Source organism: Peromyscus eremicus, chromosome 20 (genome assembly GCF_949786415.1).
Source record: "Peromyscus eremicus chromosome 20, PerEre_H2_v1, whole genome shotgun sequence".
NCBI lineage: Eukaryota > Metazoa > Chordata > Mammalia > Rodentia > Cricetidae > Peromyscus > Peromyscus eremicus.
The window spans coordinates 13,320,441-13,347,155 of NC_081436.1; the positions used below are offsets into that span (position 1 = coordinate 13,320,441).

Genomic DNA, 26,715 nt, shown 5'->3' on the forward strand with positions numbered 1-26,715 from the left:
TGATGTGGCCTTGTTAGAGGAAGAGTGTCACTGGGGGAAGGCTTTGAGGTTTCAGATGCTCAAACCAGGCCCAGTCTCTGTCTCTGTCTCTGTCTCTGTTTCTCTCTGTCTCTCTGTCTCTCTGTCTCTCTCTGTGTTTCTCTCTGTCTCTGTCTCTGTCTCTCTCTCTCCCCTGCTACCTGCCAGTCCAGATGTAGAACTCTCAGCTACCTATCCAGCACCATGTCTGTCTGTGTGTCATCATGCTTCCTACCATAATAACAAGGGACTAAACCTCTGAACTGTAAGCCAGCCCCTTAATAAATGTTTTTCTTTATAAGAGTTGCCATTGTCATGGTATCTCTTCACAGCATAGAAACCCAAACTAAGATACCTGGTCACAGCGTTTTATAACAGCCACAAAAACATATTGTGGAAATGATGTAACCAACTGCTTTAAACTCCAGCTGCCTTGATGGACTGTATTTTGAACTGAACACTAGAATAGACCCTTTCTCCCTTGAATTGCTTTCGTCAGGGTATTTTACCCCAGAAACATGAAAAGAAACCAAGACAATATGGTATATTCAGTGTTTCAGAAATACAGACTGCTATACATGGGTCACCACTCCATGCTCTGTAGCCATCCTTCCCACCTTAGGATTTCTTCTGTGATGGCTAACTTTCTCTTAGAGAAGCTAAAAATATTGAATAACCACCTATATAGCCTTCATTGTATCAGGAAACGTGACTCACTTCTGGCCACAATGATCCAAAGGGAAGTCTGACTCAGCAGCTGAACACGGGAGGAGACTTCCTCTACCCCTGAACACTGTTCCTCTGCCTTCCACACATAATGCGCAAAGCATCTCGCAGCATTGCGTTGATGATTGGTTCAAGGTGAGTGACTCAGAACCCAGTGAGTTTATCACTCTGCAGGCTGTTAGTGGGCTTTGAAGAGTGGATGATTCCTGGAGTCGAAGGGGGATTTTGGTTTTGCCAGCTGAAAAGAAGAGAAGGGTAAGATCTGGTGGTTTGGATCACACACTTAGCTTCCTTGGGATATGCTGTCTTCACTTTCTGTCTGTTTTAATACCCTTTGTTCAGTGTACAGTTGGACAAGCCTTGGCTCATGTTGCCTTTATCACAATTAAGATATAAAAAGTCCTCATCATCCCCAAATATTTATTTCTCCTATTCTGTTGGTCTTTTCAATTTTCACTCTGACTACAGTCAACCACCTAGATTTTAGTAGTTCTCAACCTTCCTAATGCTGCAACCCTTTAATACAGTTACCCATGTTGTAATAACCCCCAACCATAAAATTATTTCGGTGCTACTTCATAACTGTAATTTTGCTACTGCTATGACTCGTAATGTAAGCATATGATGTGCAAGATATCTGACATGAGATCCCTGTGAAGGAGTTGTTCAAACCCCAATCCCAAAGGAATCAAGACCTACAAGTTGTGAATCACTAGCCTAGAAGGTGTTTTAAGCTAATTATTAAGTAAAAACATAGTGTATGATAAGAAGCTGATGATAGAAACAATAGAGTAGAAAAAAAACATTAGAAACTCAAGTCAAATTCAGACCAACAAAAACAGGACATGTAGCTGTGAGATAAAGAGCATACCCAGTGAGGTGGCTGGGAGAGACTCAGTCTCTGCAATGGTAAGGAAATTCTTAATTAAACAGAATGCTCCCACTTTATTGATGACATTGTAAAAGTATGAAGTTGATTATAGTGTTTCTGAAATGTCAAAAAATGAAATTGTATAGACCTTTGATAATAAATAATTTGCTCATGGCTTTACACATTTACTTACTGACCAGGGCTGCCTCACTGTTTCCCTCAGCTGGCTGACATTTAGACAAAGTTCATTTTGCTTTGAGGTACCTGGTCTGATGTCATCCTCATGATGATAAGGATTCAAGTAACTTAACCATGAAGAAATTAAATATTCTGTATTTCAAGATGACAGGATCCAGTATACATAGAAACTCTAAAACCACTACCAAAATACTGTTAACAACTAATAGACAAATTCAGTAAGGTTACAAGATACAAGATCAGCATTCAAAGTAAGTAGCCTTTCTGTATACTAGCAAAAAATGGTTGAAAAACCAAAACTAACATCTCATTTACCATATTCACAAAAATAGTACAGTGAGAAACAAGCTTAATTTGGAGGTAAAGATCTATACACTGGGAACCATGAAACATGAAAGAAACTGAAGAAACTTCTCACTAAATGAAAATGTGTCTATATTTGTGTATTTTGAAAAATAGATCCAAAGCAGGCTATTGATTTAAAAAATGCTATCAACATTCTGATTGATGGTATATTTTTGATACTAAGGTGTAGGCCAGAGGATCAGGTGTTCAATGCCATTTTTCAGTACATAGAAAGTTTAAGGACTGTTGTTGAATAATCTTTTTATACAGTGTGAAGATTTGCCACTCTGGTTTAATAAAAGCTGAATGGTCAATAGCTAGGCAAGATTTTGGGGGTAGAGAGAATACTGGGAAGAAAAAGGCAGAGTCGCCAGTCAGATGCAGAGGAGGAAGGACATGTAAGAGATGAGATAACAAGCAATGAGACATGTGGCAGCATGTAGATAAATAGAAATGGGTTGATTTAAGTTATAAGAGTTAGTGAGACAAGCCTAAGCTATAAGCCAAGCTTTCATAATTAATAATAAGTCTCTGTGTTGTAATTTGGGAGCTGGCTGGTGGGACAAAAAATTCCAACTACAGAGGGCACACTGGGCTTCATAAAAGTTCATCTTTAGAAAAGCATCATAAGAAAGCATACAATTCCAAATTATCGAGACAACCTTGGACAAAAAGGCCAAATGCATCGAACGAACTGACTTCACAGAATGATCACTCACGGAAGAATGAACTTAAAGTCCTCTCTCTTTTTATACCATGTACAAAAAAAATAATCACTCCACTGAACAAAAGACATTACAGATATGAAGCTATAAAATCATGAGGAAAAAAGAAACTAGGGGAAAGTTTTTTTCCGTGTCTTTGGGATAGTCAAAAGCAAACAGACAAATGGATCTTATCAAACCAAAAACAAGTTAAAGTGAAAAGGCTCCTGCAGAATAAGAGAAATACAAGAAAGCCATACACTCCTAGAGATTAACATAGCAACTGTGCAACACACTCTGACAATTCAATATTAGAAAGAAAAAAAAAGTCCCTAGTCATTTACAACAGATTCAGCTCTTCTTGCCACTGCCACCCATTTCATCTCTCAAAAGAGTAAAAGGCCGAGTTTCTATTCATAGTCACAGGGGTTCTTTACTGCAGATTTTAGCCTGACATATCCTATGATCTTCTCTTCTCCATTGTTTCAATGCTGTCCTTTATTCTACACATCCTGAGAAATAAAACCCTAGTCCTCAGACATCACACTAAGCTGTGTAGTGAGAATACTGAGGGCCTTTGTCATTTTCAGAATCTTCTCTTAGCTGTTGCCTGTCCTGTTGCCAGGCTTTCAAGTACTGGGGAAATGGCCTCTGTCCATCAAGAATAGAAATATTCAGGGGAATTATTTCTTATTTTTTTATCTCATTTTTGCACTCTTTATTGCTTGACGGTGTAAGTACGTAGTTTTAAGAAATTGATTTTGCCCTTTTCTTAGAAGGCTTAGATAACCATCATTTTTCTTCTAATTCTTACCTCAACCATACCATCTTTCCAATATATCCAAAATTAATACTTTTTATTCTGCAGTTATAACAGTATCTTTAAGATCTTACTTCTAAGAGGACTCTGCTCTGTAAAAGTTTCAATTTTTTGTAACTCAAGTTGAGACCAAATCTTGCTAGGGAGCCCTGACTGGCTTCCTGCTCAGCATACTCATACTCATATTCAGCCCCACCCCTGAAAATCTGGGATACAAGCTATACCTCCACATGGTTGCTGGAACCTGAAGCATCGCCCATGCAAATGGTCTATCATTGAGCTACATTCCCACTCTTCAGCCACATGTCCTTCTACCAAATGTCCTTGGAAGGAAAACTTACGAATGGAATTCCTGTGTAGCAGAGCTGGATTTGTCTGATATGCAGCAAGTAACCTCAGCTATAGCAGTTTCTCATTTGCCAGTTTTCAGCAAAAATGGTGTTTATAGTAGTTTGTGCCATACCTGCTAAATGACTTCTTCACGTTCCCATGCACTCCTCAGTGTCACTTCAATTAATTTATATATGATAAGCAGCCAAATCCAAATTGTATCTCTTAAAGTCAATCTCTTCCAAATATTTGTAAGGATCACTTACAAGTTACAGTAATTTTTTATTAATTCTCTTGGATTTGTTGTCGCCAGACTTAACAACTTATCATGAGTTATATTTAGATAGGAATATTCTAGTTGTCAATATATCGAAAGAGTTAAAGACACAAGCAGTAGACGAGTTAGAAGACTTGAAATTGAGGACAGAAGAGGTGCTTGGAAATGGATAAAATTTGAAAGCTTGAAATGAGATTATTTGTTATTTGTTAATGTTAATGTGTGTGTGAGAAAAACGTTGCCATGACATCTGTTTATTTAGTGTCAGTAACCCCCCCAAAAAACCCTCCATGTGCTCTTTGAATTCTAGCATATATACATATACATATACATATACATATACATATACATATACACATATATCACAGCTGAGTCACTGATGAGAAGATAGACAGCACCATGGGAGACCCAAATAAGACTGAATGTGTGGAGAAACATAAAATAGAAATGACAGCCAGGAGAAAGCAAGTCTTAGGATTCCCTGATGTCCCACAATGGATGTAGGACTTTCCAGGGGAAAGATGTGACTTCAGTTGGCATCTGAGAGCGCTGTAGCTTACAGAATGAGTGCTTTCTAGTCACAGCTTAGTGAATAGGCAACTAGCCTAAATATTGAACTTTTGCCACAATGTGGGTGAATATTTGTATTTTGTGGTTTCAAAGAGAACACAAGAAATAAACATATGATGAGTCACTCCATGCCATCACATTCGATGTTTGGCCCAGGTTTTTATCAAGTTTCTATAAGCCTCTTTATCTTCCTCTTAATGCAATCATTACATTTCTTACGTTATAATTTTATTATACTCTTGATGTTATAAGAAAAACTATCTGTAGCAATAATAATTTCAAACACCACAAAATATCTGCATCTACCAAGAAATTTGGGGTGGGGTTTTCTTTTAACTCCCTGGAAAGAAGTACAATAAAAAATTAATCTGGTAATCTTAAAGTGATTAAATTTCATAAAAACGTAATGATCATTCCAAGCAATTTAAAATCAGGGCCTGAATGAAGAGTCAGAAAGATGGCGTCCACTCTCCCCAGCTTGCTCTTAGGAGGCAATGGCACAGCTTCGCTCTGAGACTTCTTTTGAGGACAAGTTGTGTCGCCCAGAATTTCTGTTCCAAATGGTCTGTGCTCACAGTGATGACTATTGAAAGCTCCCTTGCTGGAAGTTTGCTAAAAAAAAGTCATTTCTTCTTAACAGAAGGGCAAATTTTCCCTGGAAACACCAGGGTATCTCAAATCATGAAATGGCCAACTCGTCTACAAAAATCAGAGGCCATTGCTTCCTCTTCAGAGCTCAGCATGCCATGGACCTGAACTAGTTGGCTAGAGTCACGTGGTGATTACATCACTTGCCAAAGTAAAGTTTTTTTAAAATCCTGTTAAGATGAACTCACAATTATTGTGCTGAGAACTCTAAAACTTCTCAATCTTTAATGTTTATTTAATATTTAATAATGATAATCCTTGAATCAAACATTTTAATTTAATTTAATTTCTTTATTGTTGTCTGTTTTCCATTCTTCCTCTTAAAGACAGGTATCTGCATTTATTCAACCTTTCCCCAACCCAAAGCCCTCTATTATTCTTATCAGAGTCCTCTTTTTCTGTTTTTGTTTTTGTTTTTGAGACAGAACTTCCCTATACAGTCCTGGCTGTCCCGGAACTCATTCTGTAGACCGGGCTGGCCTCTGCCACCTGCCCCAGCTTCCCAAGTTCTGGGATTAAAGGTGTGGGCCAGCGCCTTCCAGCTCTTATCAGAGTCTTGATGCCTACAAAAGGAAAGGAACTGGAGACAGTTTCCTCAGTCTTGTGGTGACTTTTGTGTGCTCTGTTGGGCTTTGGCAATGATCTTTCTCTTCTCTTTTCCATGTGCTAGGAGCATAGATAACAGTAGCTCTAGTGGGAGCTCACAGACTCTGGACCGACAGCTAAGGAGCCTGCATGTGGGTGATAGTTGTGTAGTTTGGTCTGTTTATAGGGGCCCTAACAGTGGGATCAGAATCTGTCCCTGGCACGTGAGCTGGCTTTTAGGAACTAATTCCCTATGCTGGGATGCCTTACTCAGCCTTGATACAGGGGGAGGAGCTTGGTCCTGCCTTAACTTGATGTGCCATGCTTTGTTGACTCCCATAGGAGGCCTGCCCTTTTCTGAATGGAGGAAGAGTGCATGGGGGGGCGCATAGAAAAGAGGTGGGGGAGGGAAGGGGAAGAGAAGAGGGAGGGGAAACTGTGATTGGTATGTAAAACAAATGAAAAAAAATTAGTTCTTTCCACTGAGTCTACAGGCCCATTGCGAGTGCCTGGTCTGTACATATAGTGTGTTTGTCAGGTGTGTCGATAAATAATACAATGAGTATAATGAAAATACACTGTGGGAAAATATGAGTGAAGAGAAAGAAATCTCAAATGGTATAGGTTTCATGCTGTACTGGCTGCACTTTCTTCTACAAAGTTGAAATAAGTCAGAATTTTCCTTCATCTCAAGGAGGTACTAATAGTTATAGGAACTACAGCAAAACCCAAGATAGTGTGATGCTAGATCCTGAATATATGTAATTTGCTTTTCTTTTGGCTGTAAGCCAAAAAGGCTAAATAGAGCTAGGAGGGTCCTCCAGAGCCAATAATTATCACCTGGGAAAGACAGATCTCTACACACAGAGAGAATTTTTGACTAGGAAAATAGTGTGGATGTTATACTGATTGAGTATTCCTGAATAAACTTGAAAACTTCAACATGGTGATCAGGAATTAAATAAAACCAAAGGATTCCTTAGAGATAATGAAAAACAAATATCTCAAAGGCACAGTTACTTTACACAACCAGGCATAAGGCATTTCAAATGTCTTTCTCAGTTATTATTTGGCAGTTTGCCAAGTTTATTTGATTCTTTTTGTAGTTCTAATTCAAAATGACTAATCCTTAAACGAGGATATATGTTTCAATTAACACATTTTTTTCTGGTAAAATCATAGTCTTACTTATAACAGATAAAAAATTAATTATAATAGATACATGAAAAAAATCATCTAACATTATCTTGGATCTTTGGGAGGGAATAAAGATCCCATGTAAATGGCATTTCACAAGTATACATGTAAGCCATTAATGACATTCTGAAATAAAGAGATTTATTCTATATTTGCCTTTATCTTTGCCTTTATCTTAGCTTAATGCTATTTACTTCAGGGTCAAGTGACATCTTAGATGCTTGATAGACAATGCCAGATGAGAACTTGATGGGAGGACTTTGGGAATACAGCTTTAATTTTGCCAAAATCATATACATCCGTGAGACTAGAAATTGTAATGTTTCTTGTCTTTATATATGGTTTCTATTTCTTATTATGCACCACTAATATTTATGATTGTCTTTTAAAAAACATTTATAATATCATTTCTTGACTTTTCTCTTTTAACTATTAAGTGCCTGCTCTGGAGTTGATTGTTTTTCTTGTTCACATTGCCCAAATAACACCCATTTTTTTCCCTTTCTCTACTCCCAAATACTTTCAAAGTCCCAATATCTCTACAATTCACAGTATAAAGCCTATCATCAGTTTTGGTTTAACAATAGATACTCAAATACAGGACTCCTTCGATGTGGGAGTCCTTCCACTCAGGGGTCTTCTTTTGGCTTGCTTTCTTGAAGTTTTACCACCCAGTCCCATAATGAATTCTAGCTTTTTCTGGATCAGCTCAGAGATTTCTGGAAACTAGTCCTCTTATTTTATGATAGTATAATATTTTGATGGTATAATAAGGCTCCATGCAAGCTACCAAAGGAGGTAGGCAACCAATAGTCCTAGTTATGATTCTTATGAACCACATCAACAACCAGCATGGTACAAGAAGCCCACAAGCATAGCACATACATTGGTGGTAACAAACAGCACTCTAATTGGACTTAAGACCCAATCAACAAGAGGGAAATCATGTCTATTACTGGAAACCTATCTAACTACTCAGTACTAGTGAAGTCATAGATATTGGAGAACCTACAACATACACTTTACTAAACCATCATAATCCCTAACAATAATCTAAACATTTATACTTATGCCTACAGGTAAATACAGTGTTAACCCCTAATGATACTTTGAAAGAAAGTGACCCCCCAAAGGGAGTGGCACTATTAGGAGGTGTAGCCTTATTGAAGTAGGTGTGGTCTTGTTGGAGAAGTGTGCCACTAGGAGGCAGGCTTTGAGGTCTCATATATGCTCAAGATATCACCCAGTAGTTTAGTCTACTTACTGTAGCCTGAAAGATGTAGGACTCTCAGCTACTTCTCCAGAACCATGTCTGCCTGCATGCCACCATGTCCCACCATGAAGATAATGGACTGAACCTCTGAAGTGTAAGTGAACCACCTCAATTAAATGTTTCCCTTTATAAGAGTTGCCATGATCATGGTGTCTCTTCACAGCAATAGAAACCCTAATTAAGACACTCCTTATCAAGGAAACTTCTCCTTGCTACAGATGGATACAACTACAAGAAACCCCAACCAATCCAAATGTAGGCTTAGGGATCCCAGTCCCAATGGTTATTTCTACAAAACACTCTGGCATCTAAGGCTCAGACAACATTGTAGAAGAAGGAGCAGAAAGATTGTAAGAGCCAGAAGGTCAGGGAATCTTCTCTGATAGTGTGTCTTCTTGTTATATCAGACATTATACTTGCAATGTCTCACCAACATGACTGCCCAAACATGAGCTAAAAAAAGACAACACCAATGGACATGCCATAGTACACCCTATATAAAAACTACAGGCAAATAAGGAATGCTGAGATTGGAGAAATAGTCTTCCCCATAGAAGAGCACAACAATTGGTTATCCAGTACCATACATACAGGTATGAACACATACATACAGGTAACATTACATAGATGAGCAGGTTATACTTATGAATATTTATGTATATGCATACAACAACAATTAATGAAAAAAGAGGCCATGAATTTGAGTGAGAGCAGTGAAGAGTACATGCAAGAGTTTGGAGACAGGAAAGGGAAAGGAGAAATACAATTATATTATAATCTCAAAAATTAATAGAAAATAATTAGAGATGACAAAGAAGACACTTAAATGGATAACAATGAAACATAGCAAATCATAAAATTATAGTTTTTAAAACCTCTATTCTACTTCATTGGAAAATCCAAAAGGAACGAACCAGTTTCTAGATACCTGTGATATACCAAAATTAAATTGAGATGAAGTAAATGATTTAAGTAAATCAATAACCACTGATGAGATTGAGATGACAATAAAAAGTCTCTGGTCCAGGACCAGATGTAGTAACTACAGAATAGTAGCATTACTTCAAAGAAGTAACTCAACACTAACCAAGTTATTCCTTGAAATATAAAATGAAGAGAAGTTTTTAAACTTTTATTTTTTTATGATGCCAATATTATCCTAATGCCTCAACCAAATATTGACACACACACACACAAAAAAAAAAAAAAAACACCAGTCTCTCTGATGAGGATCAGTACAAAAATTCACAATGAAATACTGAAAAACTGGATTCAAGATTATATTAAAAAATGGTCATTTATCATGACCACGTTGGGTTTATTCCAGAGATACTGGGATGAGTTGACATATGAAAATCAATAAATCTAAATCCATCACATGAATAGACTCAAAGACAGAAAGCACATGATAATCTCATTAGACACAGAAATGGACTTTGACAAAATTCAACATTCCTTCATGACAAAATTCATGGAAATTATAGAGATTGAGAGAGCATACCTCAACAAAGTAAAGCCTATATGTGAAATATCTATAGATAGCATTATGCTAAATGGAGAAAAACTCAAGCATTCCCACTAAGATGAGGAACAAGACAAGGATGTGCACTCTCTTCACTTTTATTCAATATAGTACTTGAAATCTTAACTAGAGCAATAAGGTGAAAGACAGAAACAAAAGAAATATAAGTAAAAAGAAAGAAAGAACAATGTATCTCTATTTGCAGGTTATGAGATTCTATACAAGAGACTCTAAAGACTACACCAAAAATTTCTTAAAGCAAGCTGATAAACTGTTTCAGCAAAGCACCAATTACAAGGTATGATGAGTACTCTGAAGTAAACACACTCCTATCCATTACACCTGGGAGGGGCATAAAAACACATTCCAAGAACAAACCAGTGTTTTGAAGAAACAGAGTTTACAAGATCCTTGTCTTACTTTCTTGGAGTGTTCTCACAATAACTCAAATTCTCCTTACAGGACTCCATCTCTGGACTGTGTTCCAACATTGGAGAAAAGACAACATCTTCAACAAATCTTGCCATAAAATCCAAATTTCAACATGAAAAAAAAGAAAGAAAGAAAGAAATGAAGCTCTTCTTTCATCCTGCACAAAACAACTCCAACTGGATCAAGGACCTCAACATAAGACCTTATATTTTGAAGCCTATTATAGAATAAAGGAAGACGTCTACTTCAACTTATAGGTACATGTAAGGATGTTCTGCACAGTGCTCTTGTAGCACAGAATCAAGACCAATAATTAACAAATGAGCTCTAATAAAATAAAGCACTGCTGTACAGTAAAGAAAATCATGCAGAAGCAGTCCACAAAAATGGGAGAAAGTATTTGTCAGGTATATAACTGATAGCAGTTGTGTCTAGACTATATATACAAAGAGTGTAAAAAAATCTAACCACTGAAAGAACAAACAATCCAAATTTTTTAAATGGGCCATGGAATTTCAACAGAACATTATCAAAACAAGATACACACATGGCTTGTGATGGACAAACTTTTTGTCAACTTTTCACACTTGAGAGAAGGGAAGCTTAGTTGAAGGATTTCCTTCATGAGATGGGCCTGCGGGCATGTCTGCAGGAGCATTTCTTGATCATTCTTTCATGTGGGTTTAACACAGTGTTTACTGTCTGAACCCTAGGCAGTTGGGCCTAGACTGTATAAGAAAGACAGCCAAATGTGAGCCAGAGAGAGAGCAAGACAATAAACAGTGTCCTATGGGCTTTACTTCAGTTTCTGCCTCCGGATTCCTGTTTTGATTTCCTGCCTTGGCTTTCCTCAATGGTAGACTGTAAGATGAAATGAACTCTTTCCTTCCCAAGTTTCTTTTGGTTTACTAGGACAGCGAGTAAACACAAAAAGAAGTGTTTGATATCTTTGGCTGTCGGGGAAATGCTGTTTCCATTGCCCTTGGTTGCCTCACAACTAAACAAGAAGCTGAAGATCAACCCACTTTGGTTGTATGATCAATAAATAAATCTGACACTGACCAGGGAACTGCCTCTCTAGCAACCAATGTTCATAGTTCTAGAAGGTGTTGTGCAGGCTGCTAGGGGAGAAAAGACATTGGTGGTCTTACAGAGTCCTGCATCCTACTTGCTACAATATAGACCTGCAAAGTCTACACACACTGGTGCAATAACGATCTCATGGTTATAGGGTTAATCAGCGGCTTTCTAATCAGATTTGAGGCCTGCTCCAGAGGAAGGATTTCATGTCTGGTACTGTAAACCCTGTCAAAAGTCCTCGACTGGGATGCTCATAGGCCCTTAGAGGAAAATGGATTGGTATTGTTACACTAAATGGTCATGCTGTCAAATCACCTTAATATTTGTTTTTTATAACAATAGCTTTGTGCTGCTTTCAGTTTGGGCCACAGAAGGTGCTATGGCAGTGTGTAGTGGTTCCTGCAGAGGCTCATGATAGACTAAACTGCTTAGAATATAGATGGTGAGTGCTCAGCCATCAATGGGTCTGTATCCACTTCTCCCATCCACGGCTCAGGGAACATCAAAGAAGAGGAGTATAGAACAAATGTAAGTACCACATAGTGGGGAAGAGAGCCATAGATACTGTTTTCTACACAAGACATTCCTGTTGCACACATCAACTCGAGACAGCTGTGGTTGCCAACATGAGATCAAGCCACTCAAAATTCCAACATGGATTGGGTGGGGCAGAGGAGCTATTAGCAACTGATGGCTTTTCAGAGAAGAACAGTCATGTTTCTCTGTGGATATGGCCCCTGGTGATTTGGTTAGGACCCAGCAGTTGACCCCACATTCATGAGTATGTGGTCAGAACTAATTAGACTCAGGGAGGCTCTTAATAGCAATAAAAAGAGAAGATATGAAATTGGAAGGGAAACTGGTTGGTGGGTCCTTGGGGTGGTAAGATCAAAATACATTATATACATGTATGGACTTTTCAAAGCATAAATATAAATATTATCTTCAATAGATAAGCATATTGATAAACATCATGGGCATTTTCATATGCTCATTTAAAACTATGATGGTTATACAAAGTAGAAACTTTGTTCACTTGCTTCATATGTCACTTAAATTTTGACATCTGGATTGTTCCTAAAAGTGATTTTATAAATTAATTGTTTTAGACCAATGCAATTGTCAACTATAGGGATTTTCTGGTGAAGTCTTTAGAGTTTTTTACATACAGGACCATATTGTCTACAGATAAGCAAAATTTGACTTCTTTCTCTGTCTGTATCCCTTTTATCTCTTTTAGTTGCCCTATTGCTCTAGCTAAGACTTCAAGCACTATATTGAACAGTAATGGATAAGAGACCTTTGTTGCTGGCCTCAGGACCTCCTTCTAGCCTACCTATATCCTCTTAAGCTGAAATTAATGAGCTAGAAATGAAAAAAAAAGTTAAAAGAAATCAATGAACAAAGAGTTCGTTCTTTAATTACCCCACTTGGGAGGATTGTTTCTAGTTCCTTCTATTTATTTACAAATTTCATAACTTCATTTTTCTTAATAGCTGACTAGGGAAAAACAGTGAGCAGGATGCATTGTGCACATGTGTGAAAGTGTCAAAGAATGAATTAATAAATGTACTCTCTTAGAAGAAACATTTATATCTAGCTTAAGTTCAATAACCAGGCATGGCTCCATAAATCTCTTCATAAGCCAGTCCTTGCCAAAAGAATAGAACTACCATGACTGTTTCGAGACCAAAAAAATATTTGTTTTGTATTTGAATATGTAGATGAACATTGGGATATAACTCAGATCAGCTCTATTTTGGCCACATGGCCTTATGGAGATTATATATTAATTCAATCAAGATAATTAAGGGTATACTCTGACAAATAAAAACAAAACAAAAGTCAAACCTAGGTATCCCAAAGTTCGTGTCTCACCAACAAAAATGCCTTGACGTCAGTAAATGCTCTTCCCTGTACTTCTCCTGTGCAGTCTCCCCACCTGTCTGCTTGGCTTCTGTGTTTGTTGATTATGGGATGGGACAGAGACTACTCCTGCCTAATTTCCAAAGTCTGTAAGTGGCACACCCCACATCCATATGTTTTGTTTGTGAGGGCTAGTCACGTGATCTCCACCTGCTAAGAAAAGAGGATGAGAGACGGATAATAATCAAACACATCACTAACAATGTATCCCTCACGCCTCTTCCCTTGCCCATGCCCTCTCCCAGTAGATCTATCTTCTCTTCTCTTCCCTCAAGTCCTCTTCTTGATTTTAAATGATGTTCTGTGCCCAATTGGTGTTGCCCGTATGCACATGGCTGTGGGACCATCCACCAGTGCATGTGGAACCCACCTAACGTAAAAGTGCCTCTCCCTCCTGTAGTAGCCACCAACTGTCATTCGCTCCAATGGCCTCGGAAGCTCTGCCCCTCCATGCTAGAAGTTTAAAGTGTTTTGAAATGTCACACCTCTTGTGTTGGTGGCCTCAGTTTCTGTGCATGTAACAGCCAGAGCCGTGTTTCACAGCACTCCTCTCCATCCCCTGGCTCTTATATTCTATCTACCCCTTCTTCCAAGATTTTTTTCCTGAGCCTTTGATTGGATATCTCATCTACAGCTGGTCACTTACAATCATTTATTCCCAGTTTTTAGTCTGTCTTCATCTTCTCCTCCTTCTCTGTCTCTTTCTCCTTCTCCCTCTCCTTTTTCATTAGTATATAGTACACTAGTATGTGTAGTCGATTCTCTATTAATATTGGTTGATTTTGATGTGAGTGGACTGCACCTAAGATCAAATCTATATCCTTGGCCTGTCTGCCACCAAGGGCTATGATGGTGTCCATGGCCTGTGCTGCAGCAGAACGCTGTGTTGATGTCCATGGTCTGTACTGCTACCATGTCTGTGATCTGTACTGCCACCAGAGACCATGTGGAAGTCCATGATCCCTGATCCACTGACTGTAAAGGACAAGGAAGCTACTTTTGCAGTGGTATCAATGACTACAGACTCACAGTTGAGAAAGAGGGACATAGAAGACTTCTGTGATGACCCCTACCACCTTCCCCAAAAGTAACTCCTAGACAGGAAACCACTAAAGATATCTTAAAAACTGTGATAAAGATTCTGAAGTGTAGCTCTCCACAGCTGAGGGCTTCTGGGAGGAGTGCAGGTGGGGAAAGACTCAGTTTTCTTTAAGGAGCTGGCCACCAGGAGCTTGATCATGCTCCAGTGAGTATACAGGCAACACAAACTAAACTTGTGGTCCTCCTCCTCCTCCTCCTCCTCCTCCTCCTCCTCCTCCTCCTCCTCCTTGTCTTCTTCTTCTTCTTCTTCTTCTTCTTCTTCTTCTTCTTCTTCTTCTTCTTCTTCTTCTTCTTCGGGGAAGGTCAAAGGATGGGGAAGATCTGAGAGGACTGGGAAGTGAGTGTGATGGGGTACATGATATGAAATTCCCAAATAATAAAAATCTTAAGTTGAGGGAGAGCTGCATAGGCCTGTATAATTGAGAAGGTGGAGTAATAGTTCATCAAGAAGCTATCTTTATACAGGGTACCCCAGGTTTTTTTTTAAGTGTTTTCAAGAGCAAGGGAAGCAAAGCCAGGACAGTACAGCTGTTTGAAGGAGAAGAAGGAGAATGCATGGGGCTCAGAGAACCAAGCAGAGGAAGACCACGATGAGGAATGCTAAGTTTTGACTCGGACGTTTATCTTGGAAACAGCTCATTTGTACGTTTGAAGAGTAATACGTAATAAGAGAACTTCTAGGCAGGTGATAGCAGATATGAAAGAAGCATAATGTCAAAGAACAGTGTGGTAAAACAAGTGAGATGCAGAGGAAGCACAGGGCTGGAGAGTCAAGTCTTGTTCCAGGGCTGGGAAAGAACTTGAGAGCTATCCAGCCTTGCTGTCCCTTGAGGCTCAGGATGGTCACTGTCAAATCCAGAACAACTGAAAATTCTCACTGCAAGGCCTTTCCAGGAATGAGAATTCATCAGTGAATGGAAACCGATATGTTTCTCTTTGTTTCAGGACAGTCTCAACAGGGCTCAACACCTAGAGTTGCGCCATTGTGTCTGATTTTAAGTCTATGAGTGTGCCATTTCGGTTCAGAAGTTACATTTACATCACGACTTGTCTAGAAGCTCAAATATAAGTTTCTTTTACATGTCTAGCTGGGACCTTCAGAAATATCAGCTTGCACTTGTGGGTATTGGTCTAAGACATTTGTAATTGAGAAGCCTCTGAGAGTGAAGCAACATTTTCAAGAAGGAACCTGTTATTACTCATACAGAAATGCTCTGTGCATCCCCTGAAATTAATTCTCAATCCCACCAGGGATAAGACTTTATGTTAGGCCAGGAGAACTTGAGTGCTTCTGAAAATTTTGCCAGTATTAGTTAAAAATTTAATTAGTTCACTTTACATTCAGTTTTATGGAGTTTATGGGTAATTAGACAGTATCATTTCTGAAAAAAATACATAATGATAGAGTGGTTCTCACTAACAGAAATTTGAGATTACCCAAGAGTTGAAAACACAAAATTACATCATTTCCCCACCAGGATGCTCATATGTCTACAGTAAGAAGTACTTCTACCCACCCTGGGATGGGGGTGCTCACTGGAACCCACCATGTGACACACATGTCTGTGCTTACAAATGCCACAAGCATGAGCTCTTGATGATGCACAACCTTCAGCTTTCCAGGGGTTATGCTGTAGACAGGAGAGACATGCATCCGAAATACTTCAGTGTTGCTCTTATGGCTACATTACCAGTATTGACTCAATGCAGTGGCCAACATTCAGTTACCGTGGTTGCAAATGCCCTCTTTTTTAAGTCATGTTTTTATTCCTTTAATAGCTTCCTGTCCTCCCTAGTTGACTCTGTTGTGTGTGCTCATGTTCTTTTCTCAATATGGAATCAACTGAATTCCATGAGAACCCTGGGGTTGTCCCCCTTGCTTAATATAAGACTTGCTTAACACGAGATCTAGGCTTCCTACAACAGAAGCCCATTACCCTCTGAGCCCCAAGCTTTACCACCTTTGTGATTTTCTCCAAAAAAAAAGTATTCTAAGGGTCAAATCTTCCAACACTGGTAACTTTCCAGGGTTTCCAGACACTCTCAGCAGCCTACCTTTAGTTTCCACCTGTTTAAATTCTTCTAACAGAATTCATTATTCTCACAGAATACATATAACAAGAGGCCCCTTTAAGTAAGTACTGGCATGGCATTTCCTTATGAGAAGATGTGATGTCCACCCTTCATGTTTCAATTAGAGGTTATCCTGTAGCCTTAGCTGTCGGGCTTTAGACGATGTTTAAACTTGAAGATGCTTCAGTGTTACCCTTGTTAGTGAGAGGGCAATTCTCTGTCCGGCATTCCAAATTCCAGGACAGAAACATGAGTTCCTCTCCTCCATGGTGAGGTGGATTCCTTCTTTCTTTCTGCACACTATGGTTAAACTCCTATTATCTTTGGATTCGCATGTTTTGAACACAAGTCTTCGAGGTTCCTGTGTCTGTTTCAGTGTAGATGATGGGTCTATTTGGCCCAGCTATTCTTCATTGGCTTTCAAATTTTTCACTAATACAATCTTCAGCACAGGACACTCTCTCTCTCTCTCTCTCTCTCTCTCTCTCTCTCTCTCTCTCTCTCTCTCTCTCTCTGTGTGTGTGTGTGTGTGTGTGTGTGTGTGTGTGTGTGTGTGTGTGTGTGATCCTGCTTTAGATCTCCTTAGATCTATGAGATAATGCTTTAATGCTTATTGCATTTGAAACTGTTTTGGTGATTTCCCCCTAGATATGAATCAGTCTTTTGAGGGACCTAGAATCCCATGTTAGCTCACAGAAATGTCCTGACAGGCTGCTGTTCTTGTATCTGAGCCCCATGCTTTGTGCCAGCAAACACCTTCCTCCACTGCCCTGTCAGTTATTACTCATGTGTCCAGTGCCTGTCTTTAACATCATAGTCATTCCTGATGCTTTCTTTGTACCAATGACATTTCTTTCAAATTTATTTGTAATTATCTTATAATGGTTTCCAAATGAGGAAGAGATACATGAGTGAATTTGGTATCTTTTAAAAAGAAAGTCTTTCATTAATCTCCAAGGCAATAAAGGACAAAACAAAATGAACAACAAAAAAATCCACCCCATACCCAAACCTCAGCTGAGAGGTGCTCCAAGAGCAAGTTTAGAGCCTATGAGGAACAAACTAATCTGGATCTGGGTCCTCTTCATCAGCGCTGCAGTACAAATCTACACATTACTTTAACTGGAATCCGTTTTCTTGGCTGTGTTTGGGTTTTTATTTGATTTGACTTTTTATTTATTTTGTTTTGTTTTGTTTGCTGGAAAGGCTTAGCTGTTCTGCGAAAGTAAGGGAAAGCAGGTAATAAACTTGCTTCAGGATGAGAACGTGGCCTGGAGTCAGAGGCAGATGGGAAGCCAGCAAATCAGTGGGATTTGTTTTAAAGAGAAAAGGCATGCTTCCAATAAGTGACTATCAAATCAAACCATCAGTATAGTCAAAACGATGATTGATACAAAGTGGCATTGTTAAACTGGATGTTATGAGGTGGTGAAATCTCACTGGTAACACTAGGGTGAGGGTGAGTAATCTGGAGGGGCTGAAGATTGGAGTCAGGGAGCAATGCATGCTGGTTCAGGATTTCACTCAGCTCTTTCTTTCTTGAGTGTATTATACAGAGACACTGAGATGGAGTTAAGAAAAGCCACCTGACTTTACAGGTTTGGAGGAAGTGAAAGGTTCCTGGACCCAGTGGCTGACTTGAATTCCAGTTTGAATAGTTGAATCTACTTTTGTCATTATTTCAAAGGAAATTACTGGGCATCTGAAAGTGTTCTGTTGCAGACTGCCTAATCTCAGATCATCAAATACCAATTTAGATAGAAAACTTTGAAGGAGGAATTTATTGAGACATGCATAATTGATTTATAATTGCAACAATATAGGAATTAGAAACAAAAATAAACATGTCCAATTAAAGGCGGGGCAGTGGTGGCGCACACCTTTAATCCCAGCACTCGGGAGGCAGAGGCAGGTGTATTTCTGTGAGTTCGAGGCCAGCCTGGGCTACATAATGAGTTCCAGGAAAGGTGCAAAGCTACACAGAGAAACCCTGTCTCAAAAAACAAAAACAAAAGAAAATTTTTAAAAAATCAAGTTATTGCAGTGTTAGCTGGCTGCATTGGATCTCACACAGGAGTGTAAGGGGCAGCTAGGCATCTATGTTGGGTGACAGCAGAGATAAGCACTGTGTTTTCTACCTTTCAGCATGTTTTACACATTATTAGACTGAAAGACCTTGTATATTCAACATTCAATAAACAGTTATACAGTTGAGTTGAGATAACTAATGAGAATTTAAATGCTAAATTGGGACTATAAATGGTGTGGAAGTTATTGAAATTTTTAATTTTTTATGGTTTTAATTTTTACTTTTTAAAAAAATGTACTACAAAATTTAAATTCACATATTGAGAAGTAATAAAAACAAAAGGCATCAAGATCAAATTCAAAGTGAAACTCAATAAAAAACAGTTTAATATACAGAAATGTACAAAACCTATACAATATCTTCTTCCTTTTTTAAAATATACTTTATGAGATGTAATTCACACTATAGAATTCACGCAACTTGATGCATCTTCCTGAATGGATAAATTCTGCAGTCTTAGAGTATGCTTTTGTTCTTTGAGCTTAGGAATTCTTTTTAAATGTTTGCTTTACATGTTTCTACATTCTTGATACTTTTATTCATCTAAACAACAAAATATTATTATATTTACCTCATATTTCTCCCCTCTAACTTCACGCATATATCCTCCAACATGTCCCTTTCCATCTTTGTTTTTGAGGGCCAGACTGGTCCAGGACTTTCCCTCACTCCTAATGTATCTAGAAGGAACTTAGACCCTGTCTAAAACCAGGTACATGCTTGCTAAGGCTAGTGATGGCCTGGGCCCAGGATCTTGGGGGAGCCTGAGAACTGTACCCTCCTCTCCTTGAAGGACTGTGTTTCTCAGTCCCAAGGCCACTGAACACTCAGTCAGTGGTTCATTTGAGATACGCTGGGTTCCCTTTGAACAACATTGTTTGATTAGCTTCCTGCTAACTTTGTCCCATTGTGTGATGTTTTTCTGTAGACGCCACCCCATCCCCCCCCACACCCCTTGCCCCCGACACAAGATTGTATATAAGATGCTGTACTTCTTAATAAACTTACTTGGCATAAGACACAGCTGTGCAAGACCTCCTGATTCCAAACTTCCCTGTTTTTATGTTTGTAGGTTTTTGGTTTTGTTTTAAATTTTCTGATCTCCTGGTCCTTTCTTTTACGAACTTGTCACTGAAGACCTGCTACTCCAGGTCATTCATGTCTTCTGTGTGTGTGTGTGTGTGTGTGTGTGTGTGTGTGTGTGTGTGTGTGTGACAATCTACTAAGTGCAATTAGTGCTACACATGTGTTCATGGATGTGGAGTTATCCACCGGAGCATGGGAAACATACCAGTAGGAACACACTGAAAAAATAGGATTTTTCCTCTGCAGTAGGGGTGGGGACTACAGAGCACCTCCCACATTTATGTCAAAATCATGGCTGGCTTTATACTGTGCAGGTCTTGCACAGGTGACCACGGCTACTGTGAGCTCAGGAGTACAATTGCTATGTCATATCCTCCAAACAACATTTCCCTGAGCTCCTCCCCATCCTCTTTTTCTTGCATTCTTTCCCCTCCTCCCCTGTAGTGTTTACTGAACTTTAGTGAAGGTCAGGGTTGGTAACAATACCTGAGTTAGGACTTAAGCACTGACTCTCTTATTCTCAGCACCTTGGCCAATTATGAGTCTCTGCATTGACTGCTGTCCAGAGCAAAAAGAAGCTTCTCTGACCAAAGTTGAGAGGAGCCCAAGCCTATGCAGAGAAATATAAATATTTATAAAGTAATTTGGCATCATGATCATTTATTAAAATGACAGTAGCAGGTTCTATCTCAGAGCCCATGGCCGGACTCTGTACCAGGTACAAAATTCCATCCCCTGTAGCACACCCCAAAACTAATCAGAAAGCAGTGTGCTGGTTACTTCCATAACTGCCATGCCACTAATGCACTAGACAGCACACTTTGCCTGGCTGGTTAGGATTGTAGCATGCAGTGTTCAGCACTTGTTAAGACTATAGTGGAAATTAATGAGGCAATTCCATGTAGTTTATCTGATAGTCAAAAGAAGTTTATTTTGGGTAAACTTACAGCAAGCAAAGGGGTCAGTTAAGGGACCCAGGAGAAGTGAGGCACAACCCAACGTGGCTCTCTGGAGAACTCTGACTTGATCTGCAGTCCAGCATCCAGCATCTAGGATCACAAGGTAGCCAAAAAAAAAAAAAAAAAAAAAAAAAAAAAAGAGCAAGCATGTACACATCTCTGGTGTTAAGGTGTCCCCGTCTCGGCCACGCCCTGGGGTGGGGGACAGGTACCTATCAGTTACCTGCTGCCTACTAGGGGTGGTGCTTGAGGGTTGAAGCACAGACAACCACCCCTACATAAGACCATTTATTTCTTTTCTACCCACAGCAGCCTCTATACCATCTTCAGGTACTACAAAGGATATCCAACAGGAGAAAAATTTCTGGTCCATTTGTGATTGATTTCTATATGTCCTGCAGCCAATTTGTAGAATGTCTTCAGCAACAGGATCTTATCGTGTAGAAGTGCAACATTTTTTAGTAGCGTTACTGATCAAAAAAGGAAATGCATCTGGCAGCAATTGAAGAGCAATTTCTAACCAGTCATATTAAGGAATTTTGAATTAATTATGAATGATCAGATGCCAATCCAATTAATCACAATTAATAACTTTTTAGGTTATAAAATGCATAGATAATATTTACTGAGATTTAATTATAGGATAATTGTCTGGTGGAAGTAATTATTTTTTCTTCTCATGGCCCCTGTTCTAATTTCCTGGCATCTATTACCCTCACTCCCATGAAGATACTGATATTAAAAAACAGAGGCTTGGCAGTGGCACACGCCTTTAATCCCAGCACTCAGGAGGCAGAGCCAGGTGGATCTCTGTGAGTTTGAGGCCAGCCTGGGCTACAGCATGAGTTCCAGGAAAGGTGCAAAGCTACACAGAGAAACAGAGAAACCCTGTCTTGAAAAAACAAACAAACAAACAAAAAACAGAAGCTAAGATCCATATATGAGAGAAAAACATCACCTATCTATATTTCTAAGCCTGAGTTGCCTCACTTGTAATAATTAATAGTTCCACTAATTTTCCTAAAAATTTCTTTTTTTATTTTTACCATTGTGCAAATTACCTTTATGTATTTCCCAGGTGATGAACATCTACTCTGTTTACATTTTGTAGCTGTTGTGAGTAGAGAAGCAGTGAACACTGAGGAACAGGTATCTCTGTCCTAAGACACAGACTCCTTTGGGAATATTCCCAGAGCGGCATATCTGGGTCGTATGAAAGTTTTTATTTTTAGGCTTTTGATAAAGCTTCCACGCTGATAACCGTAATGGATACACCAGTTTACACTTCTGCAACAATCCACGAGTGTTCCTCTTTCCTCACACCCTCTCTAGCTTTTATTGTCATTTCTTTTCTTAATATAAGGCTTTCTGACAGAGGTGATATAATCTCAGAGTTCTTTCAATTTGCATTTCCCTGATGTCTGAGGGTGTTGAAGATTTTCATGTATACTTATTGGCCATTTGTATCCCTTCCTTTGAGACCTCTCTGTTCAGTTTTACACCCATTTTTATTGAGTTGTTTGCTTGCTTATAAAGGCTTTTGAATTTTTTGTATATTCTAGATAATAACTTCTGGTTCAGATATTTTCTCATTCCAAATAGGCTGATTCTTCAATCAATTAGCAGTGGTAGAAAAGCTTCTTAATTTCATAAGTTTCCATTTGTTAATAATTGGCCTTAATGCCTGAGGAATTAAAATCTTATTCAGAAAGTCCTTACTTGCACCCAAATCTTGGAGTGTTTCTTTCCTTCTCTAATGTTTTTAGAGTTTCAAGTCTTATATTAAAGTCTTTGGTCAATTTGGAATTGATTTTTATGCAGACGAAAGACAGGATGTATTTTCGTTTCTCTAGGTGTAGACATCTAATTTTCCAGCACCATGTATTTATTATAGACTGTCCTTTCTCCAGTGAATAGTTATGACATCTTTGTCAAAAGTCACAAGGCTGTAACTGTGTGGGTTCATATCTACATCTTCTTTTCTGTTTCGGCTAATACCATGATGAGTTTATTTTTATTTTTTTATTTCTACAGATTTGTAATATAACTTGAAATAGCTCTAGGAATACTCCTTTTCATCAGGTTGGTTTTGCTATCCAAGCACTTTTGTACATCCAAATTGTTTTTAAGTTACATTTTTTAATTTGTGTGTGAGAGGTTACATATATGCTGTGTTATACAAGTAGACATCAGGGAAACTTGCAAGAATTAGTCCTCTCATTCTATCACAGGGGTCCCAGGGATCAAACTCAGGTGGCAAAGTGTATAATCAATTTCGTTTACCATCTTACTGACCCTCCCAAAATTTTGGATTGTTTTCTATGTTCCTGTGAAGAACAGTGTTGGTATTTCAATTAAAAGTATATTGAATTTGTAGGTTGATTTTTAAGATAGCCACAATCATGATACTGATTAATTCACCTAAGAGCATGGGAGATCTTTCAATTTTTTTTAAGTTTCTTTTTCAATTTATCTCTTGAGTAATTTAAAGTTGTTATTACAAATGTAATCCACTTCCTTGGTTGGTTTATTTCTATGTATTTTATTTTGTTGAGGCAAAAATATATTTGATGTGTGATATGACTTAACTTAGATGGTTATTTTTGTATGGATGATCTGTCAATTGCTAAGAGTAAGGTGATACAGTCTCCACTGTTATTGGAGGTTGATCTTTTACCTCTAGTATTATTTGTTTCATGAAATGGCATAAAAGCCATGTTTAAAATGTATATAGAGAGTATTGTAATGTCTCCTCTTGAGGTTGATTTCTTAATTAATATGAAATTATATTCCTTATCTCTTTTGACTAACTTGTCTTAAAGTTTATTTTGTCAGATATTACAACAGCAGCTCTTGTATGTTTCTGAGTTCCACTTGTTTGGAAAAGATTTTTTCTTCCTATTATCCTAATATAAAGTCTGTTTTTTATATTGTGGTTCACTTCTTAGAGAAAACAAAAAGGTGGGTCCTGCCTTTTAATCCAATCTACCAGACTTTGTCTTTTACTCTTAGGAAATAGTTTTATATTTAATTATTTTTTTTTTTTTGGTTTTTTGAGACAGGGTTTCTCAGTGTAGTTTTGGTGCCTGTGCTGGATCTCGCTCTGTAGACCAGGCTGGCCTCAAACTCACAGAGATCCGCCTGGCTCTGCCTCCCGAGTGCTGGGATTAAAGGCATGTGCCACCACCGCCCAGCATTATTTAAATAATTTTATTAAAACTTTATTATAAAGAACTTGCAAATAATAAACACCACACCCCCAAAATTAACCAGAACTAAAGTTCATACACAGAAATTAACTTCTATACAATTAGAACAGCCATTGCAAAGATGTGGGGTTTCCCACTTTCACTATTGAATAGATTTTATGTACTTATCTATGACCCAAAATATGAAAAATACATGACAGAATTAGAAAAACAATTAATTTTATCCCTGTTTCATGACTCACATGTCCATTACCATTATTTAGGATAAACTGGAATTAGCTGATATATACAGAATATTCCATACAACAGAAAGAGAATATACATTTTTTTTTCAGCAGCACAAAACCTTAATCAAGAGCAATCCTATGACAGGGCACAAATCAAATATCCACAAATTTAAAAAAATGAGATAATGCCCTGTGTTCTGTCAGACCAAAATGGAATAAAACTAAAAATCAACAATAAGAAACTATAGAAATGTCCAAAGTACTTAGAGACTAAACAATACAACAATAACTTGGACAGCAGTTCACCAAGAAACCATAGAGGAAATTGAAAAATGTCTAGAGACACATGATCATGAGAACACATCCTATCAGATCCTATGGTCTGTGAGTAAGGTAGTCCTAAGAGGAAAGTTTATAGTGATCAGTACTCATATTAGGAAAATAAGAGAAATATAAATTAAATAAACTAAAAATATCCCCAAGATTCGAAAAAAATGACAAGCAGGCAATAGCAAACACAGTAGATGATAAGAAATAATAAATATTAGGAAAGAGATTAATAACAGAGATTACAAGAATAATACACAAAACCAACCAGATTTGGCTCTTTGAAAAAGTTACCGATTGACACACTCTTAGCCAATCTGAAAAAAAAAATGAGTGAAATAAAACACAAGTTACTAAAATTAGAGATGAAAAAAATAGTGACCAAAAACATATAATTAAAACAGATTCCAATGAAATACAGAACTCATTAGAACTTACAATAACAACTTATATGCTGAGCAGCTAGATAACCCAGAAGAAATAGAAATTTTTCCAAATGCATATCATCCACTGAAATTAAAGCCAGAAGATATAAATAACTTAAAGAAACCATTACAAGCAATGAAACAGGTGCTGTAATAAAGAGTCTCCTATCTCAGCAAATTCCAGGACCAGATGAATTCACTGCTGAATTCTGTCAGACTTTCATAATAAAGATCTTACATTGATTCTTCTTAACTAGTTGCATGAAATTTAAGAAGTGAAGAAACTACCAATTTCACTCTGTGAAGTCAATATTATTCTGATACAAAAGCCAGTTAAAGACACATCAGTTAATAAAATCTACAGACGAGATTTCTTTGATGAATATAAATGCAAAAATTCCCAACAAAATACTTGCAAACTGAATTTAAGAGCATACTAATATGATTATATATTAATGACCAAGTGAGATTTCTCCCAGAAAGATAAGGTTGGTTCAACTTATGAAAATCAATAACCATATAATTAAATCTATGGATAGCACATAACCCTTTTAATTAATGCTGAAAGAGCATTTGACAAAACTCAACATGGCTTCACAATAAAAATTCCAAAGACTTTACTAATAGATAAAACATACCACAAATCTGGTATTATATTATATGAAGACAAATTGACTGCATTTTCTCTAAATTAACATGAGACAAAGATTCCTATTCTCTTCCCCCTTTGACATAGTGCTCAAAGTCTTAGGTATAGCAATTATAAGAGAAAGACACAAATGGGGGAAAAGGTGCAAGTCAAGCTGACCTTATGTGCATATGACACGGTACTTTACTTAAAGAACCCAATATCATCTACTAGAAAATTCTTGGACCTAGTAAGCCCAGTAACACTGCAGTATACATAATCAATATAAAAAACATTAGCCTTTATATAGACCAACAATATACTTTTTGAGAAAGACATTAGAAAAATTTTCATATTCAAAATAACTCCAAAAATTAATTATTCAGGAATATCTAATAAAGAAGAGAAAGACATCTACATGGAGACCTTCAAGACACTGAAAAATGAAATCACAGAAGAGACTACATTATGGAAAGACAGTACATACTCCTGGTTTGGCAGAATTAATATTGTAAAATTGATTATACTATCAAAATTAATTCACAGATTAATAAAAATTCCTATGTCATATTTCCCTTGTTTATAAAAACAATGCAAGAATTCATATGGAACCAAACAAAGACCATGAATCACCTAAGCTATCCTGAGGAGTAAGAACGCATCTGGGGGTCTTATAACATTCTACCTCAAATTATACTATAGAGAAATGGTGATAAAAGCAGCCTGATACTTCCATGAAAATAGTCAACTAGATCAACAGAAGAGACTAGAGGACTCAGAAATAAAATGATAAATCTATGCCCACTTAATATTTTATAAAGGAGGAAAGAATATAAATGGGGAAAAAAGGTGGCCTGATCAACAAGCAGTGCTGGCAAAACTGTGTATCCACATGCAGAAGAGTGAAATTACCCCCATGCCTCTCTCCTTCTACAAAAACAAATTCAAACTGGATCAAAGGCATTCATTTAAAACCTGAAACACGAAAATTTCCAAAAGAAAATGTAGCTAGAGTTTTCCTGCCTGGCCCACGGTCAGGGCAAATCTCTTTCACCTGCCAGTCCCACAG

General features: G+C 37.9%; 1 long non-coding RNA gene across 1 annotated transcript in view; it reads right to left on the reverse strand.

Annotated features, from left to right (window-relative positions):
• Positions 1-20,776: 20,776 nt before the first annotated feature.
• The window catches only part of LOC131896629 (uncharacterized), a 54,968-nt gene continuing 49,029 nt past the window's right edge, over positions 20,777-26,715 (reverse strand). The window contains exon 4 of the long non-coding RNA XR_009375477.1: positions 20,777-20,920. This is a non-coding gene — a long non-coding RNA (uncharacterized LOC131896629). The remainder of the gene's footprint in view (positions 20,921-26,715) is intronic.